Source organism: Ostrea edulis, chromosome 8, assembly GCF_947568905.1.
Source record: "Ostrea edulis chromosome 8, xbOstEdul1.1, whole genome shotgun sequence".
NCBI lineage: Eukaryota > Metazoa > Mollusca > Bivalvia > Ostreida > Ostreidae > Ostrea > Ostrea edulis.
In genome coordinates this window covers 64,642,576-64,653,398 of record NC_079171.1, presented here as the reverse complement: position 1 = coordinate 64,653,398, position 10,823 = coordinate 64,642,576, and the positions used below count along the sequence as shown (strand labels likewise).

The 10,823-nt window shown below is 35.1% G+C and overlaps 1 protein-coding gene across 1 annotated transcript in view; it reads right to left on the bottom strand.

Moving 5' to 3' along the window:
• The window catches only part of LOC125661521 (uncharacterized), a 27,312-nt gene extending 27,221 nt beyond the window's left edge, over positions 1-91 (bottom strand). The window contains exon 1 of the mRNA XM_048893552.2: positions 1-91. This exon is cut by the window's left edge and continues 364 nt beyond it. The gene's annotated coding sequence lies outside the window, so the exon portion shown is untranslated.
• Between the last annotated feature and the right edge of the window lie 10,732 nt (positions 92-10,823).

The following is a 10,823-nucleotide window of genomic DNA, read 5'->3' as shown; positions in this document are numbered from 1 at the left end:
GCAGACGACACACAAAAATTCTATTTACACTAATCCAAGATGGCGGCTGAGTCTCGCCTTTGAAATGTCGTAAACCACGACCGGGTCTAGTTTATTGAACAAAAACCGGGGGATTGTGGAATTTTAACTTACCAAAGCGCATCTCGCCTAGTTTTAACTTCCACTAAAGGCCGGGGAATGGAGAGGGGTTTAAAGCACCGCGTGTTGGGTCGCTTGTCGTTGTTTAGGTATCCCAAGCTGCACATTATTTTCTTTTAAAACACCTTTTAATAATTTGCGCTCACCCGTCCCCTCAGAAACTTGGTCTGATTTGGTGAAATAAAAAAATAAAGTTTTTAACAATTTCTTCATTTCCGTATTAAATCACATCAATAGCGTTTTGTGGGTAAACTTTTAACTATTAAAAACAGACGGTACTAAAATACAGAGCATATCTATACAAGTATATAATTTACAACATATCCCAAATTTTACATGTGCAGGGTAAATGTTCAGTTTTTACATGTGCAGGGTAAATGTTCAGGTCAATTTTTACATGTTCAGGGTAAATGTTCTGTTCAATTTTTACATGTGTAGGGTAAATGTTTAGTTTAATTTTTACATGGGTAGGGTAAATGTTCAGTTTAATTTTTACATGTGCAAGATAAATGTTCAGTTCAATTTTTACATGTGTAGGGTAAATGTTCAGTTTAATTTTTACATGTGTAGGGTAAATGTTCAGTTTAATTTTTACATGTGCAAGATAAATGTTCAGTTCAATTTTTACATGTGCAGGGTAAATGTTTAGTTTAATTTTTACATGTGTAGGGTAAATGTTCAGTTTAATTTTTACATGTGTAGGGTAAATGTTCAGTTTAATTTTTACATGTGTAGGGTAAATGTTCAGTTTAATTTTTACATGTGCAAGATAAATGTTCAGTTCAATTTTTACATGTGCAGGGTAAATGATCAGTTTAATTTTTACACGTGCAGATTAAATGTTCAGTTTAATTTTCACATGTGCAGGGTAAATGTTCAGCTTAATTTTTACACGTGCAGGGTAAATGTTCAGTTTAATTTTTACATCTGTAGGATAAATGTTCAGTTCAATTTTTACACCTGCAGGGTAAATGTCCAGTTTTTACACGTGCAGGATAAATGTTCAGTTCAATTTTTACATGTGCAGGATAAATGTTCAGTTCAATTTTTACACGTGCAGGGTAAATGATCAGTTTAATTTTTACACGTGCAGGGTAAATGTTCAGCTTAATTTTTATATGTGCAGGGTAAATGTTCAGCTTAATTTTTACAAGTGCAGGGTAAATGTTCAGTTTAATTTTACATCTGTAGGATAAATGTTCAGTTCAATTTTTACACGTGCAGGGTAAATGTCCAGTTTTTACACGTGCAGGATAAATGTTCAGTTCAATTTTTACATGTGCAGAGTAAATCATTAGTTCAATTTTTACATGTGCAGGGTAAATGTTCTGTTTTTACATGTGCAGGGTAAATGTTCTGTTTTTACATGTGCAGGGTAAATGTTCTGTTTTTACATGTGCAGGGTAAATGTTCTGTTTGTTCATGTGCAGGGTAAATGTTCTGTTTTTACATGTGCAGGGTAAATGTTCTGTTTGTTCATGTGCAGGGTAAATGTTCTGTTTGTTCATGTGCAGGGTAAATGTTCTGTTTGTTCATGTGCAGGGTAAATGTTCTGTTTGTTCATGTGCAGGGTAAATGTTCTGTTTGTTCATGTGCAGGGTAAATGTTCTGTTTGTTCATGTGCAGGGTAAATGTTCTGTTTGTTCATGTGCAGGGTAAATGTTCTGTTTTTACATGTGCAGGGTAAATGTTCTGTTTTTACATGTGCAGGGTAAATATTCAGTTTTGCTTTATTATGCCTGAGTTATGTCTATTTTTGCTATATTTCACATGATTCATATTATCCATTTTCGCTATATTCTGTTAGTTACGTGTTTATATTCTGTTAGTTACGTGTCTATATTCTGTTAATTACATCTCTATATTCTGTTAGTTACATGTCTATATTCTGTTAGTTACATGTCTATATTCTGTTAGTTACATCTCTATATTCTGTTAGTTACATCTCTATATTCTGTTAGTTACATCTCTATATTTTGTTAGTTACGTGTCTATATTCTGTTAGTTACGTGTCTATATTCTGCTAGTTACGTGTCTATATTCTGCTAGTTACGTGTCTATATTCTGTTAGTTACGTGTCTATATTCTGTTAGTTACATCTCTATATTCTGTTACTTACATCTCTATATTCTGTTAGTTACATCTCTATATTCTGTTAGTTACGTGTCTATATTCTGTTAGTTACGTGTCTATATTCTGCTAGTTACGTGTCTATATTCTGTTAGTTACGTGTCTATATTCTGTTAGTTACGTGTCTATATTCTGTTAGTTACGTGTCTATATTCTGTTAGTTACATCTCTATATTCTGTTAGTTACATGTCTATATTCTGTTATTTACATCTCTATATTCTGTTAGTTACATTTCTATATTCTGTTAGTTACATCTCTATATTCTGTTAGTTACATTTTTATATTCTGGTAGTTACGTGTTTTTATTCTGTTAGTTACATCTCTATATTCTGTTAGTTACATCTCTATATTCTGTTAGTTACATCTCTATATTCTGTTAGTTACATCTCTATATTCTGTTAGTTACGTGTCTATATTCTGTTAGTTACATCTCTATTTTCTGTTAGTTACATGTCTATATTCTGTTTGTTACATCTCTATATTCTGTTAGTTACATCTCTATATTCTGTTAGTTACATCTCTATATACTGTTAGTTACGTGTCTATATTCTGAAGGTGTAAGGATACTGGGATACATCGATCGTATTGATTGCAGGGGCTCACGATACGTGTATGGTATTGTGTATGGTATCGTGTACGGTATGAGTTAATATTTATTGACTTACTTTAAGGTAGGAGGGGAGTTTCGCACTATAGGCCCGGTCAACTTTTTAAAAAATGGAATTACCTCATATATGAAGTAATGTTACATCTGTAAAAATGTATAGAATAATTTTAGGATATATGTCAAATGTAGCTGAGTGTTTAATAAAAATGTTGATATACAACATGTAGGTGTCACCATGATTCCTAGCATATAGATGGGTGGAAATACGAAAGTAAGACACGTGGTCAATTGCTGAAGAAATTCGGGTAAAAACATGCATGATCCAGCAAAAGGTCTTTAGCTGAGAGGGAATGTGGATGACCCCATATGAAAGGTAGATTTTCAATACAATAATGGACTCGGTCTGCTATAATCGGTTAGTATTCCTCGCTATTTGATTGGTTAGTTACTTGTCTATTAATAGAATAATAGAATATGTTCTACGACAATAGTAAGGGATGAGACTATAAAACTATTGAAGTCACGTGACTATTGCTCAGTTAACCACCTAATTTGTAGGGACGCTGTCATATGACAGTTAATGAGCGTGTAATGGGTACCTTCACATGAGTTCAGGAAATCTGTCGGCCATTGGTTTAAGGGAGGGGGTATCATCTGTGCTTCCACAATTAAGAATGATATTCTCTGTGACATCACGTGACATATCAGCATCAGCCAGTGTTATTAGAAACAACTGCTAGTACATGTCTTTACACAGAGGATGTCAGAATATAAGGACCATGTCTTTACACAGAGGATGTCAGAATATGAGGACCCGATTCGATGTTTTTTCCCACTCTCTGTTCTTTTGTTTACCTATCTTAATGATTTACTTATAATGCTGCACTTTCTTCCGTCCTTAGTTTCCAATTTAAAAGCCCGGGGCGGGGGGACACACCCCTGATACGATCACAGGCGGGGGGGGGGGGGGGGGCACCCTTGATTCGATAACAGTAACCAGTGCTTCCATGGTCATTTGGTAGTTCCAGTAATGGTTGCTGGACCAAATCACAGTTTACCAGACCAAAATTTTATAGGCAAAGTTAATCCCCTATTGTGGCCCCACCCTACTCTTGGGGGTCATGGTTTTGACAAACTTGAATATACTCTATATCAGGAAGCTTGCAATTTCATGTAAATTTGAACCACTGAGTGGTTCTTCAGAAGATTTTTAAAGACGTTCCCTATATATTCCCATGTAAAACTTTGGTCTCCTAACCCCCTGGGCCCATGATTTTAACAAACTTGAAATTTGAATCTGCACTATGTCAGGAAGCTTTCATGTTTGAAATTTCTGGCACAGAATGGCATCAGCGACGTACTTTATTAGCCTAAGCATTTCACTTCATATTCGTCAGTGGAGTACATGTAAACTTTTCCAATCCGTGTTCAACACCAGTGTTATGAAATACATGTGTATTTTTTTAAACTCGAACAATTCGCGTAACTCAAATTCAAATCAAACGTGCCCATGTTGTTTAAGTACTTCTTGATCAGAGTATAGTTTAAACGCTTTATTTACCTGTTATTTATTACCTAATTCAAACGCTTTAAAGACGTCTGTAGTTTCACGGGATACTGCTCAATTGTTTTATCACCCTCTCGGGGAATTGCAGATGATTGCAAGTTTGATAAATATTTGAGTTAGACGTAAGTTTCTACACGTTTTCTGTATGCAATGACCAAAGAACAGAATAAATTTTGGGACATATCTAATCTTGTATTTCATCGGAAAAAAATTATCGGACACTTGGTCCGGCCAGCAACTGATATTGATCGGACCAAAACAAAAATTACCGGACATTTGCCAATGTCCGACGGACCTTCGGAATCACTGAGTAACATCGATGTAAAGATCTTTACTTTGTCTGATTTAGCGCCACATTCACAGTGGTGTAATGATATCTACGTGAGTTGTCTTTGTGTATTAGGTAATCATAATAGATTCTAATGACATAAACAACGCCACGTCTAGATCCACCTCAATCTTTATCAAAATTAATACACGGACTAACTTTGTTGCGTGCTTTGTGTTCCACTCAGCGAACAATGTAATGGATCCTATTCTGACATCGGTACTATTGAACTCCGCGCACCTGTCTAATATTATGATTAGGGTTAAATGAATCGCTTTTTACGGGTGTTTTGCGGTATTTAGAGTCACGCTCCATTACGTCACACAATGGCAGACTGACAAGTTCATGTCAATTTTTGGTGAATTATAAATGAGTTCGAATTACATGGTATTAAAGGTTTGGTGTGATACGAGTACATTACATCAGAAACTGATCTGAACAAAATTCTGATTGGAGATCAAGCGCAGCTTGGGGATTCGGTAACTGTTGATATAAACATCAGGAGGAACGGTCATTCTGATTGGTCAACTTAGTGTTTAACATCGCTTCGAGAAATTTCAGATAAAATCAGAGAGAACACCAACTGAACGGGTACCGGTAAGCGAAATTAGCTTGACCTTAATGACCCGGAAGTTACGTAACCTTTCATCACATTCTGGTGTAAGTCTGGAGGTGAATGAGTTTTCCTGTTTTTATGATGTTTACAAGATATGTTTTAGATCTAAACATGCATTCAAAATTATTTGGAAAGGATTGCCGAAAAGCTCTCATCGTGTCATGTTGTAGATTTTGTATTTAATGGTCGGTGACAACAAACGCACCATGTACAACAAAATACTAACAGATACAAAAACGACAGCCTGACAACAAATACAAATAGACAACAAAAAGATCTACAATCTGACAACAAAAAATACAAATAAACAACAAAAAGATCTACAATCTGACAAGAACAAATACAAATAAACAACAAAAAGATCTACAATCTGACAACAACAAATACAAACTTTACAAATAGACAACAAAAAGATCTACAATCTGACAACAACAAATACAAACTTTACAAATAGACAACATAAAGATCTACAATCTGACAACTTTACAAATAGACAACAAAAACATCTAAAATCTGACAACAACAAATACAAATAGACAACAAAAAGATCTACAATCTGACAACAAATACAAATAAACAACAAAAAGATCTACAATCTGACAACAACAAATACAAATAAACAACAAAAAGATCTACAATCTGACAACAACAAATACAAATAAACAACAAAAAGATCTACAATCTGACAACAACAAATACAAATAAACAACAAAAAGATCTACAATCTGACAACAACAAATACAAATAAACAACAAAAAGATCTACAATCTGACAACAAATACAAATAAACAACAAAAAGATCTACAATCTGACAACAACAAATACAAATAGACAACAAAAACATCTAAAATCTGACAACAACAAATACAAATAGTCAACGAAACACATCTAAAATCTAACAACAGCAAACACAAACTTTACAAATAGTCAACGAAACACATCTAAAATCTAACAACAACAAATACAAATAGACAACGAAACACATCTAAAATCTAACAACAACAAATACAAATAGTCAACGAAAAACATCTAAAATCTAACAACAGCAAACACAAACTTTACAAATAGACAACAACACACATCTAAAATCTGACAACAACAAATACAAACAGTCAACGAAACACATCTAAAATCTAACAACAGCAAACACAAAGTTTACAAATAATCAACAACACACATCTAAAATCTGACAACAACAAATACAAACAGTCAACGAAACACATCTAAAATCTAACAACAGCAAACACAAAGTTTACAAATAATCAACAACACGTGTAAAATCTGAAAACAATTACAAACTTTACAAATAGTCAACAAAACGTGTAAAATCTGAAAACAATTACAAACTTTACAAATAGACAACAAAACACCCCGGTCAATATAGAATTTCCTATCTGACAACAGAAAATATAAAATTCCTAACCTAATTACCGTACATGTAACTATAAAATTTACAATCTGAAAAAGTTTTAAAAACAAAATATAGAACCTTAAAAACAGCAAATGCAGACTTTACAAACACACAAAAGAAAATACACAATTGAAAGCAAACATGGAATTTCATTTTAATTTTTGAGAGAGAGAAAAAAAAATGTTGCTATAAAAAAGAATTCAGGACGTGAGGTGGACTGCCGCCGAGTCGTGGAATCTCGGTGGAGGTGAGAAATTAATTCGAAAAACGTGACACGTCTGAAAATCAACACAAAACACACTCGTTATAGATCATCCACGGCGTGAAAAGAAAACGATGATTCGCGATCATTGTGTTATAATCGTACACCTGTTCGGAATTCAGCAGGTTAGAATAACATGACCGGTACCTGACCTTGCTAATAGTCCCGCCCAGAACTAGGTCTATTGAAATCTTTACAGCTCGAGCAAAAATGAAAAACGGCTTTTTACTGAAAAGGACAGAAAATTCACAGATTTGACGGATCAAATAAACGATGTGATCAAACTGTATATACAGACTGTATTTGATTCGACCTATTCAGCTAACAGTGTCTTCACAAAGATTTGGAGATAGGGGGGCTGGGGACAGACAAAAGAACCCAGTTTACATGCTGGGCAGTTACCTAGACTCTGACTGAAGTCAGAAAGACATTAGCCAATTAAATTCAAAAAGACGCCCATTTTCTCTACCTGTCAACGCTGTTTCATTCAGCTGCCTGTATAGGCCTGCCGCGCCCTCTACCTCACACTCAGCGCATTAAATACCCCAAAACGTCCGTAAATCTACTGACAAATAGACCGAGGTATGGGACTAATGCGTAAAATAAATTGATAGTACATGCACGTGGCAGTTATAGGGGTGGGTACTTTTGTTTGTAAGACAACTTAATTCTGACTACACAGTACACTGGCCTATGAATTTCTCCGCTGCTTTTACTAGATTTTCCCTGAAGTGCTAAAAAAATGTATTTTCAATTAACTTTTATTTTTTTTTATCAATCTATTTACTTTGTTTCTCGTCAATGTTCCTGAGAAAATGAATTCGATAACGGAACCTGAAGTTCTCATTGACTTTCAGGAGCGAGCCTCTGCTAGTATCTGGATAAAGTAGTTTTGTTATGACAATGTAAATTCTTACTAATGATGAATGACGAGTCTCTGGTGATATTAGGGGGGGGGGGATACTGAAAATGCACACGTGCATTGTTGATAGTTAGAAATTTAAAAGCGGGGATAAGAGGTAGAGCCTGGGGGAATCTGCTGCTAACAAAGGTGTTCATATCTACACACAAAATGAAGCTCTGTTAGCCTGGATGACGAGTTTGTGATGTTGGGGGGGGGGGGGGGGGGGTACTGATGATGCACGTGCATTGTTGATACAGGTATAGTTAGAAATATAAACGCGGTATGAGAGGTAGAGCCTGGAGGAATCTCGGATGAGTTTGCTGCTAGTAAAAACAGACGTGTTCATCTCCACACACGAAATGCAGCTAGTCTGACGTTGGGTGTCTTGTGATACCCTAAAGGTTAATAATGTCAACTAAAACTAGAGTGTCAGTTAATTTTTGTTTTAATTGGACTAGTAATTTAATGTTACGGACCAGTGAATATTGCAAGCTTAGTAGTCTTTAGACCATTGGATATACCTAGCTTAGTGATCTTTAGACCATTGAATTTCACAAGCTTAATAATATTTAGACCATTGAATATCACAAGTTTAATAATCTTTACATCAGTGAATATCACAAGTTTAGTAATATTTACATCAGTGAATATCGTAAGCTTGATAATCTTTAGACTAGTGAATGTTGCAGGGAAATACGTGTACCTGTGTATACCGTTAACCTGTGTATACCGTTAGATCGATCGCAGCTACACCACCTTCGTCATTAGCTGTAGAACTGTAATAGCTTTCTGGGAAATTATCGGGACAGATTAGAGAGCTTCAGATCCACCCCTTTTAAAAATCTTCAATCGCCCCCCCCCCCCCAAAAAAAAAACCCCAAAAAGACCCGACTCCTCAAAAATACCCACACACAAAACAAAGAGGAAAAAATAAATCCGCATGGTTGAGCCTTTATATCCCTATATTTTTGCATAGCCGTCTCAAAATAATTTAAAAATCCAAAAATTCTAACATATTTTCCCAGTATACTTGTGTCCAAACATATTTTCAAATATTCAAATTTCAAAAAATCCCCATACGACCTCAAAACTCACAGCTAATAATGATTTCGTTTGTTGAAGTAGCCATGTTAGGTCGCCCCACTGTACACTGTACTTCATTATACGGTGAATGAGTTCTGATGTCGCAATGATGTGTCCAACATACGAGCGGATCCAGAAATTTTCCCCTGGGAAGTGGATTTATTCCATGCATTTTGTATGGATCCATTTGAAACTGTATCGACAAATATCTAGTATTTCACAACTGTAAGTCCCAGGGACAGACAACTAGTAAATACAATTGTTTCCCACGTCGCCCGGGGCCTGTGATTTGGACCCTCTGAATACGCGAGCCTGACTTAGCCTCTACCTATAAAATTAAGATATTTGATTTAAAAATAAAACAGGAAGGGAAAAATTTATAAAGTACCGAAAATCGCACATTAGGATAATAAATCAATCAAATCGAATTTATAATCCAAGACTACGTATTTAGTTCAACACAATGATAACATAGCTTAGTATTACACATAAAGGTGGATAAACGTCTTGATATATGCCCCCCCCCCCCCCCCCCACCTCCCCTCTTATTTCCGTCACTCTGGAATTCATTCACAAGTGCAGAAATAAGTTGATAACAGTCATCAATCTGATTAAAATCAGATCCTCGATCCGCGCCTTTTTTCAAGATTAAGAAAGAGGAGCGGATCGAGGATCTGATTTCAATCAGATTGTAACAGTCAGTTGATGTCAAATGTGTCTTAGGAACAGGTACTGTAATGAATTTCTCTGTCGTAGTGTAATCGGCAAGGTTAATACCAGTAAACAAAATTGTAAAAAGTTGTCTGTGGTTTTAATGAATTTTTGAAAAGGCATTTGGTAAAAAGCCAATTTAACGATTATGGCCTAAAATGACCGTCTGCATCCAAAATAATGAGCTTTCTCCTAAGAACACCTCACTTATAATCAATAGAACAATTAAAGTTATTACAATCGGAGAGAGAGAGAGAGAGAGAGAGAGAGAGAGAGAGAGAGAGAGAGAGAGAGAGATGTTGAAAAAGTACCTGAAATCTCTAAGTGAAAAATTAAGAGGATTTTACACTAAACCAACACTAGTATACACAAACGATCCGGATGAAATTGGAAATCAAACAGAGTGCGTGTGTATACGATTTGTCCGGTAATTGTTACAACAAACATTCCGTGATTGACCTGGCCGAGTGTTTGTAGAATTTATGGCGGGATCAATATTCTGTTTGCTCGTTGGAGTGACCACCTAAGAAATTGATAATTGGTGTTAATTCTTGAATCAAACGAAATCAATTTGTGTAAAATGTATTTAAATAACGGTGTAACCGCTTGCCTTGAAAATGATCTTAATATCTGAGAGAGAGAGAGAGAGAGAGAGAGAGAGAGAGAGAGAGAGAGATTCAAAGTTAGTGTTAGGCTTTTAGTTGTTATACATGTATTGTGCCGTATATATGTAAAAAAATGTAATAATAATAAAAAAAAAAAAATGAATAAAGGAAAAAAAAGAAGAAGATAGTTACGTTTCGCGTTATATTTCATCTCAGAATTACAGCTCTTTGTCTCAATAGTTTCTACAATAACTACTATTTCTGAAATGCTTGTCGCTCGCTATCACAATTTAAGTAATCAAAACACAGGTATACACACTTTTTAAGAAGAATAAAAGGTTATTTATTTTATAGACAAATGAAATCATGTTTATTCGTGAAACTCTTTACTTTAGTTTTAGGAGAAATATATGTGTTTTAAGTCGCCCTAAATGATACAATTAGTGAAAGTAACATAAAG